This window comes from Chlorocebus sabaeus, chromosome 20 (genome assembly GCF_047675955.1).
Source record: "Chlorocebus sabaeus isolate Y175 chromosome 20, mChlSab1.0.hap1, whole genome shotgun sequence".
NCBI classification, from domain to species: domain Eukaryota; kingdom Metazoa; phylum Chordata; class Mammalia; order Primates; family Cercopithecidae; genus Chlorocebus; species Chlorocebus sabaeus.
In genome coordinates this window covers 20,302,422-20,312,420 of record NC_132923.1, presented here as the reverse complement: position 1 = coordinate 20,312,420, position 9,999 = coordinate 20,302,422, and positions in this window count along the sequence as shown.

Sequence of the window (9,999 nt, the reverse complement as noted above, 5' to 3'; positions counted from 1 at the left end):
ACCCGCAGTACCTGGCCAACTTTTTAAAAATTTCATCTTGCTTTAATCGTACTTGGGAACCATAGATGTCATATTGATATCTTACAGATAGAAGAATAAAGTGGCTGTAACACGCTGGGTGGAATCTTTCCAAGTTAAGACAAAGGAAGCACCAGTACATCAGGAGACAGAGCGGCTGGGTTCCAAGGCCAGCAGGCTGTTACACAAGGAGGAAAACTTCACACAAAGTCAATAATTAGAAAAATGATTCTGAGCTGTGAAAACAAACACAGGACAAAGTACATAGAATACAGAGACTAATATTCCCAACAATTTCAATTAATAACTTACCATACCCTCTTGAGTACTGATCAATTTGATGTGAATTTCAACTTTAAAAAATCTTAATTTTATTTTCTGAATATAGAAATAAAACTGGCTCATTGTTAAAAAAAAAAAAAAAAAAAAAAGGCCCAATCTCACAATTATATGGAAATGTTTAAAGCAAAAAGTCCTTTGTGATACCACTCCAAACAATAATTCAATAACCGCTAGTAATAGGTTGGTGTTTTTCCTTCTGGGTTTTTCCTTTATAAAAAGTCTTTTCTCTTTATTTTTAAATAAAAATAAGGTTATATCCTGAGTATCATCCTGCAACTTAACTTTTGAAACATACAAATATATTGTCAACATTACCCTATGTTAGTACCTACAGCCCTATCTCTTCTTTTAGCTGGAGCATAGCATTCCACTTAGGGTAATACTCCCATTATTGCTGGACATCAGCAATAAAGACAGACACTTTTTTGTTATTATAAACAGACTGCAACCAACATCCTCAGACATGTCTTTGCAACTTTTATGTTTCCATAGGAACAAAAATAGTTTCATTATGACCTAATGAAGACAGTGAAGCAGATCAGAATTGGATCACCTATATTAAAAAAAGAAAAAAGAGATTGCAGTGGGAAGTGGAGAAACGGAATGGTGAAGATAATGGTAGATATTTGGGCTTTGTAGACTTTTATAATAATGAAAGAAAAGTCCACTTAGCTTGAATCTCATCTTCTACCTCCATAATTCTAAAGTATTTTTAAAATTTAATTGGAATTAATTTCATCTAAAAATCTCAATTTTGGATTAGCCTACGTGAAGTTCAAGAACATTATCTTACCTGTATGCTGGTAAGAACTGCAATTGGATATATCCTGCTGTCTGGCATCCTCTGGGTCAGTTTCCACTTTTTCCTATTGAGGGACTTACAGGTTCTTTAGTTACACAGCTAACTGTGGTCTGAAATTTAAAACAACAGTATGTCTTTCATAATTCTCCTGAGAAAGAAAAATTCCAACAGTAAACAACGCCACTGAGATTTCTCCTCCCCCACCAGTTGCATCAAAATACTATTCTTGCTTTGTCTTACACTAACAGCGTAGACCAGTCACTAATCTCTCTGAACACACATCTCCCAACCTGTGAAATGGTTGCTAGCTGCTTTGATTCATTACTGTCAAGATTAGAGATAATGTATGTAAAGTACTAGGACAAAGTACATGCTCTAATAGTGGGAGTTACTATTTTCAATGGAAACTAGTAGGATAAATAGCCAGAGAAAGAGATAAAAGCAAAAGGTGGTAAGGAGAAAAGAAAATTCAAGGAACGTTTGTAGTAAATTTCAACATTTTTATTGCAGTAACTTTGATACGTGTTTTCTATGATGCCAGGAACTAACATCTCTTAATGGAGCATTATCTGCCTGCTTCTGTACTAGGGATTTTACATATGTTGTCTTAATTCTCACAACAAACTTGTAACGCAAGTAGTCTCTTCCCATATTATAGATGGAAAAACTGAGACTCAGAATATGTAGGTGGCCTTCTCAGATTCATCAATGTGGTAAGTAGATAAATTGGTGTTAAAACTCAAATCAGTTCCAAACCTATGCCTATCTACTTACCAGGCTGTGACTACTGCACCAGGCCTGATGATGCCTTCATGGTTTCTTATCTCCTGCACATTTTTCTCCACCGGGCCTCACTCTGATCACAATGGTAGATCCAGGGCCTCCCTCTTCCACTGACAGAAAATCAGTGCAAACTGACTTATGCACATCAAGGACAAAATGTGTTCATGGTCATAACAAGTCTAAAGGTAGACTTTGGCCTCAGGCATGGCTGCACTCAGGGGCTCTGTCTTCCCCATTTCTCAGTGCAACTTTCCTCTGAGTTCTGACTCTGGCTTTACTTTCATAGGGCTCTCTCCTCTGGATAGCAAGCAACCTTACAACCCATGACCCTGGGGGTAGGGAGAAGAGCACCCTTACTTTCTCCCAGGGTCTATTTTAACCATATCAAATCTTAGTGAAAATCCACATGCCTATTTCTCAACCAATCATTGTGGCTTGAGGGGTGCCACGTCCTGCTGGCCAGGCCTCCATCTCCAGCCCACTCTTGTGACAAGTTCAGTCTTACTTGAACCACAAGAAATGATTCCCCATAGAACAGAGCAAAAAGGAAGAGCAAAAGAAGTCTTCAATAGAACAAAGCCACAGACAGCCTCTACAGAGCTCTTGTTGCTTTTTACTCAGCAACACCTCTCATAAACCCAGCCTTTTGCCTTAGAAAAGCTCCTACTTTAGCTCCATAGGGATTGATTTCATAACTGCTTCTTTTTTGCATGTGTCTCTTCCATCATTATGTACTATCTCTGTGTGATGTCTAAAAATACCAAGTGGACATGGTATATCCTGCTCCTTCTTCCTGCCCAAGTTAGCAAAATAGCTCTGTAATTTTCAATGCTTTTGGCTACAATTTACAGAAAACTGATCAAAATGGCTTCAACAATGAGGAAAATGTCCTTTTACATACATTAATAAGTCCCGAGGTAGAGCAGCTCCAGGGTTGACTGAGTCTCCGTGATTCGGGCTCTTTCCATTTTTCCTCTCTGCTATCCTCATTGTGGCAGCATTGTCCTCAGTGTGCTCCCCTCAAGGCAGCAGGATGGACACAGTGTCCTGGGCACCACCGCTATCCTGCAGTGGTCAGGGAAGAGCCAGTGAAGCTGGCGAGGAAGGGAGAACCTAATCAAGGCCAGTTCAGAGCATTTAAGTGGCAACGAAGTATAGGGTGGACTAGGGGAGCAAGATCTGGATTCTGAGAGCTCGGTTAAAAGGCTGTTGCAATAGGGCAGAAATGCAAATACGGAGACTGAAGAAAGAATGGAAAGCAGGAGACACAGGTGGGGCTCGTTGCCCTAAGAGGCTGAGTTCTACTGAAAGTCAAACACTGAGCTGACTTGATAAAAAATCACATTTCAGAATACTTAAAAAAAATTTTTTTTGTTAGTTTTCTTCAAGCTCATATCGTAAAACAGACCTTTAGTATAAATTGGAAACGGGACCCCAGGACGACGACTTTCTGTGTGGGATCTGAACCCACCATGAGAATTTTACTTTTATTTTTATTTATTTATTTATTTTTGAGATGGAGTATTGCTCTGTCACCAGGCTAGAGCACGGTGGCACCATCTCAGCTCACTGCAACCTCCGCCTCCCGGATTCAAGTGATTCTTCTGCCTCAGCCTCCTGAGTAGCTGAGATTACAGGCACACACCATTATACCTGTTACATTTTTGTATTTTTAGTAGAGATGGGGTTGTACTATGTTGGCCAGGCTGGTCTTGAAGTCCTGACATCAGGTAATCTGCCCACCTCGGCCTCCCAAAGTGCTGGGATTACAGGTGTGAACCACTACATCTGGCTGAGAATTTTACTTTTAATAAGGTGTTCTCTCTTTGATCACCAGACTGTCTCTAATATTAGTTGATGTGTACAGAACATTTGTTAGGATGCAATAGTCCAAATATAGATGTAAATATTATGTTTCAATTGTAACAAAGTGATTGCTTTTTAGTGATGTCATTTCAAGGACTTGGTAACTTGGTTTTTCATTGATGTCTTGGCCCATGAAGGATAAGCTGCAGTGGACTGAAGACACGATGACACCCAGTTAGCACCACAGGGTCCTCTCTCCCAGGCAGTCCAATGTAGCAGGACACCCACTCTAGTGCATGCTATTGCAGTTACCGCTGCTGGAACCTGCTGGTGAAACCATTGATCTGACCTGGACTAAGCACCTGAGACTTCTTGCTTCTCAGTTTGTCCAGACAACAGCCTCAGCTCTGCCATTGTAGTTAGTTGCATGCTACATTCTGTCCAGAATGTTGAGAGTTATAGTTCTTTCTCTTCCATGGACTAGAGACCTCCCTTTCACCATGAGATCAATGAAGCTTAACCTCAGGACCTGTCCCTTGCATTGGCCGCTTCCAGGGCCCTGAAGGAGTCTTGCCAATGTGTTTACATGGTCACCTGTCGTTGTAAAATTTGCAAAGCTGATAAGGTATTTTCACTGCAATTTAGAATGTGGCCTCTTTCACTCAGATTCCCACTCCATCACATATCTCTTTGGGTGGGGCAGCATTGGACGGGGCTACAGGCATTTCTGGAATGCAGTTAAGGGAAAGATGAATGAGGGACAAGTTTAGTTTGTGTTTATGAAGATATATTTGTGTAGGTCACAGCCACCTCTACGCATAGTTATGTTACCGCCAGCCACTCCAGAGCACAAATGGCTTTCTGAAACACTCCTGTCACCGCTGTGCTAACGCACCCACCGCTTGGTATCACATGCAGGGCTGGAGGTCATGGGGAAATGAGAAGGTGTCCTTAAGCGCTCAGCACCGGTTACAGATGGAAAGTGGAGGAGAAATAAAGTCTGAAATGTATCAAGCCAAAGATTGTATATGGAGAATTATTTCAAACAGTGAATGTAGAAAGTTGTAAGTGGAAGATTCAGTTCTCACAACGCCTCATCAGACTGCAAGTTCTCTCATCATAAAGATGCCTGAAAATGTAGTGTATACAATTACAAAAAAATTAGCCCCTTTTGCTGTTATTTTGAATGAGAGTTTTGAGAAATAGAGTTGATGAGAATTCCTACGTTTGTAGGGCATATGCTCTGAGCAAAATGGCAGACTACCTGTCCTATGAACCTGTGTTCCTACATATATGGAACAGTTAATATATGACAGAAATGATAGACTTTTTTTCAAATTTGAAAACAATCATAAAAATGTTCATGACATTCCCAATAGCAAGTTGGAAAGCTAAAAGACAATTTTTTAGAAGTATCAGTAATTAAAAAAAATTGTGATCAACCATTCCAGAGAAAATGTTAAATTATCTTTCACTTCTCTTTAGGTAGTGATATCTCAAAATTATAATGAAGAAGTAATCAAAGAGTTTGCAGCCCAAAGATGTTTTTTAAAAAGGTGTTTTGGAGTTGTGGCAGGCAGTTAATAAAAATATTTCGCTATTTTTCTGGATTTGTGATATTTGTGCTATCAACGTTAAAATTTTTAATTTCTTGTGATTCTTCTCTCAATCTAAATAAGTAGGCCAGGCATGGTGGCTCAACACCTACAATCCCAGCACTTTGGAAGGCTGAGGCAGGAGGATTGCTTGAGGCCAGGAGTTCAAGACTAGCCTGGGCAACACAGCAAGACCCTGTCTCTACAAAAACATTTAAAATTAGCACAGCATGGTGACACATGCCTGTGGACCTAGCAACTTGGGAGGCTGAAGTGGAGGATCCGTTGTGCCCAGGAGTTTGAGGCTGCAGTGAGCTCTGATTGTGCTACTGCAGTCCAACCTGGGAGACAGAAGAGACTTTGTCTCTAAAAAAAAAATTAAAACAAATAAACATTCGTATTTGTACCTAATTGTTAACTTATAATTTTGGTTCTTTTTTTGACAGAGGAAACTCCAAATTTAAAAAGCTTCAGGCCTCCCACAAAACCTGGATCCACTGTTGGTCGACGGAGAAAGGAAGGCAGTATTCAAGTTTTCATGACCGGTGAGTCTGTGTTTCTGTAGAAGTTCCTGTTGCAAGGAAACAGGAATTAGTCCTTCAGAACTGAAAAACTGGTCTTTAATCAAGCCAGCAAACGAGTCAGCCTTGAATGGTGGCAGACACGAAATTTTGGGTTATTTTTTCCAGCAGATTGAGAGAATTTGGACAAGTTATTTATCCCTGAAAATCAGTCTCATCACTGATAAAATGAGGTTTTGGGGTTAGATGAAGTGAAAGTTCCTTTTTAGTGCTATGTTTTTTATTTTCGCAGCTAATTGTTGCTATGTCAAGGTATTCCATTACTGACTGTGGAGAACACAGAAGAATGACTCATGAATTTTTAATTTGTAAATGACTGCTGCTAAGTTTATGAACCCCTATCATTCTCATAAGTAGGTTAAACATATTCCTCATATATTGTTTCACATCATTCAATTATTTAACAAATCCTTTATTTCGTAACAGGGCAAAGGTACACTTTGGTGCTGCTTCCTCTAAGTAGACGGGAATTCTGCAGAAGTGGAACCCAAAGCAATTAAGCTTCCCCATTACGACTGTGCCACCACCTTCATTTCTGCATGCCTCTTAATTTTTAAGCTACCTTATTATACATGTGATCCTGTTTTATCTCCACCACTTTCTTAGGTGGTAAGTGGAACAGGGATAATAATCTCTATGTAATGGATTTGAAAAGAGATGAAAAAGAGCTAAATGCGTTTTCTATGAGTTTTAGTTGGCTAGAGACAAAAACAATCAGAATATGGGTCTTCAGATGCCCACCCCCACTATGAAGGTCAGCATACAGAAATATGTGTCTAGCAGGGAAAGGTGAACACTTTTGTTATCACCAGTTACTGGCAAATATTAACCAAAGCCCTAGGATTACATGAAATGGAAACATAGGTGGGAGCCTAACGCCCAAGCAAGATGAGGACCCCATTCATCCATTGCTGGGAACAGATCTGAAATTCATTTTAAATATTAAAAGAGCCAATTGAGAGTGGCCAGTTCCTGCAGGAAAATGAAACATTGTCCTGTCAGCTCCTACCAGCTTCAGTGCACAGCTAAATGTACTAGCTGAGTGACTAGTAACCACCAGCTAACCCAGAGTCTATGGAGCACAGATAACACATCTGGGCAAGGACTGGCTGGCTAGTGTTGCCTCAGCCACACTGACCTGTTCTCCAATGAATGTTTGCTATTGGACAGTTTATTCCGAGTATAGTTAGAGAGGCCAGAGAGGTCATGGGAAGGGGCCACATGCACATCTGCACCTGTGCCCCTCAGTGTGTCCCTGCCTGTGCAGGAACCTGTTCAAATATTGATCAACAGCAGCTTTGTCACTGTCACCGGAAATGGGAGCTCCCTCTGGAACATAGGCCCACTTAACCAGAAAAGGATGGTGTTTCTAAGAACTGTCACTTTGATAATTCAGCTTGGAAGGTAGGACAGCTCACAGATGTGCGTATAAGATCCTTGGATATGAATTTGGTGACTAGCTGTCTTGCAATATTTGCCAGCCATTTCCTTTCATATACGTATTTATTTTATTTCTTTTCTTTTATATATTTATTTCAGATATATATTCCTTTCATATGCATATATACACACAGATATACATATATGCTCACATATATATACACGGGCACATAAATATGTTTGAAACCTCACTGAGAGAAACATCCAGAACACATTTTAGACATAGGTGACATAGCATTCAGCTCTGAACCCAAGTATATGTCAGCTGAGGCCTGCTATGGTCAGGACTCACTTTCTGATGAGATCTGTCCAGCATAGCAGTCCACACTGTCCTCCACAACAACACCAGGCCACTGGAGACACTTGAAGTCACCAATGCAGTCAAAATCTCAGTCCTCATTAGCACAATAAAATTCAAATGTAGTTAAAGTGACAACTACAGTGTTCGATTGCTGATTCTGACTTCTCAGAGATTTTAATGGAGAAAAACACATCTTGGTTTTATTATCTGCCCAAAAACTGATTTTTAAAGTCTCTTCCTACCTTACATTTAATACCTCAGGTAAAATTATATTTTTTAGAGTTCCTTGTACATCTATGCTATTTCATGCCCTTTGTCAAAGATAATTTACAACTATGAGAAAGGGATGGAGTGGGAAGAGATGATTCCCACTTAATGAATGCTGTCTGAATGCCAGGGTCTCTACAATGTATACGTCTTTTATACCTCTGGTATTAGAATTCCCACTTCCCAGGTGAATAAACTGAGGATTCTAAAGGTTAAGCAATTCACCTGAAGTTACATAGGGAGTTGATTCTTGTCTGCTCAATCCCTAAGACTTATCTGCAAGGGCCAAATCTGTGAGCTGTGTATGACAACTAACAATCTGTCAAACCCTAGGAGTTCTTTGGCCCTCCGCAAGTGAAATCAGTCTGCATTTGCAGGTTGCTCAAATGTTCACAACTCTGACGTTTCACCACAGGAAGGCAGACTCATAAAATATTTTAGGCAATAAAACCGCTGATAAAGGCTAATATTCTAGATAGGACCCAAAGAACAGACAGTTCATTATTTTTCTAACTGTTCCTTCATGTTAATGAACTTCGGTCAATGATCCTGTAGTGGCATAAAAATCTGAGAATGTAAATAAAAGACTTGGCTCTTTTCCTTGATTGTAGGTTTGTCATTTAACTTCGCTATGTTCTACTTTCCTTGTCTATAAAACAGGTACAGTAATCATGCTGAAGTTATGATGAGACTATATATATGAAAGCTGTTAGAAAACGATATTCAGGCTATTCAGGTATCTTGGCTTTCATCTACTAAATACAGACATGGTGTGAAATGGATATATACTTGCACAATAATAGCTGATGTTCACTGACTGTTTACTGTGTACAGGCACTGTGCTAAGTGCCTACAGTAACCATTTCATTTCATCCTTTCAACACTGTGGGATAGGTATTGGTGTTATTCCCATTTCACAAGTGGGAAAAAGCAAGGCATGGAAAGGTAAGTAACTCTCCAAGTCATGCAGTGGGAATAGGTGGAGTCAGGTGGAATTTCAACCCAGGAGGCTTCTTTTCAGAGCCTGTGCTGTTAACTGCTTTCTTATACTGCCTCCCATATATAAGTACAGTCATACGTCACTTAACATTGGGGATACATTCTGAGAAATGTGTGCTGAAGCAATTTAGTCCTTGAGCAAACATCCTAGAGTGTACTTACACAAATCTAGATGGTATCTATGGTTTTATTTATATATGTTTTCATATAGATAACCAAATGTTCCAGCACAATTGCTGAATATCAATCATTTCGCCTGCTTTCTATGCCAATATCAAGTCCCATATATCAGATTTCTACATATGCTCCCTTATAATCTTATGGACCATCATCGTATATGTGGTCCATTATTGACCAAAACATCACTATGTGATGCACGATTGTATAATAAAACGACGCTGGACTTTGGGAGGCTGAGGTGAGTGGATTGCCTGAGCTCAAGAATTTGAGACCAGCCTGGGCAACACAGTGAAGCCCTGTTTCTACTAAAATTCAAAAGAAATTAGCTGAGCATGGTGGTGTGCCTGTAATCCCAGCTACTCGGGAGGCTGAGGCAGGAGAATTGCTCGAGCCCGGGAGGCAGAGGTTGCAGTGAGCCAAGATTGTGCCACTGCACTCCAGCCTGGGTGACAGAGCGAGACTCCATCTCTACATTAAAAAAAAAAAAAAAAAAAAAAAAATAAGACCCTGGAAGCCTTATATAAATAATTAGGTTTATTATCAAAAGATAAGCATTTAGCCTACACACTCCAGCCAGAATATTCCAATACAAACAAAGAGCTCACTATGTTGGCACCCTGGGAGAGAGCCTCATTAGTCCCCAGCACCGATGGGTAATGTCTCCGTTCTTGATGTTTCCTGACCAGTCTCTTCCGATTGCTTCTCCTTAACCACCATCACCCTCTGGCCTTTCCCTCTGCTGAAATTCAGTGACTTTCAGTATCTATTCCCGCTGCTCCTCCTGCCTAACTGCCAGGAAGCCTTCTCAAACTCCAAGGCTGGCCTGCCTTTCGTCTTTGCTCTGGCCCTTAGAACACCCTGAGCTTCTCTCTGTCCCGGGAGGAC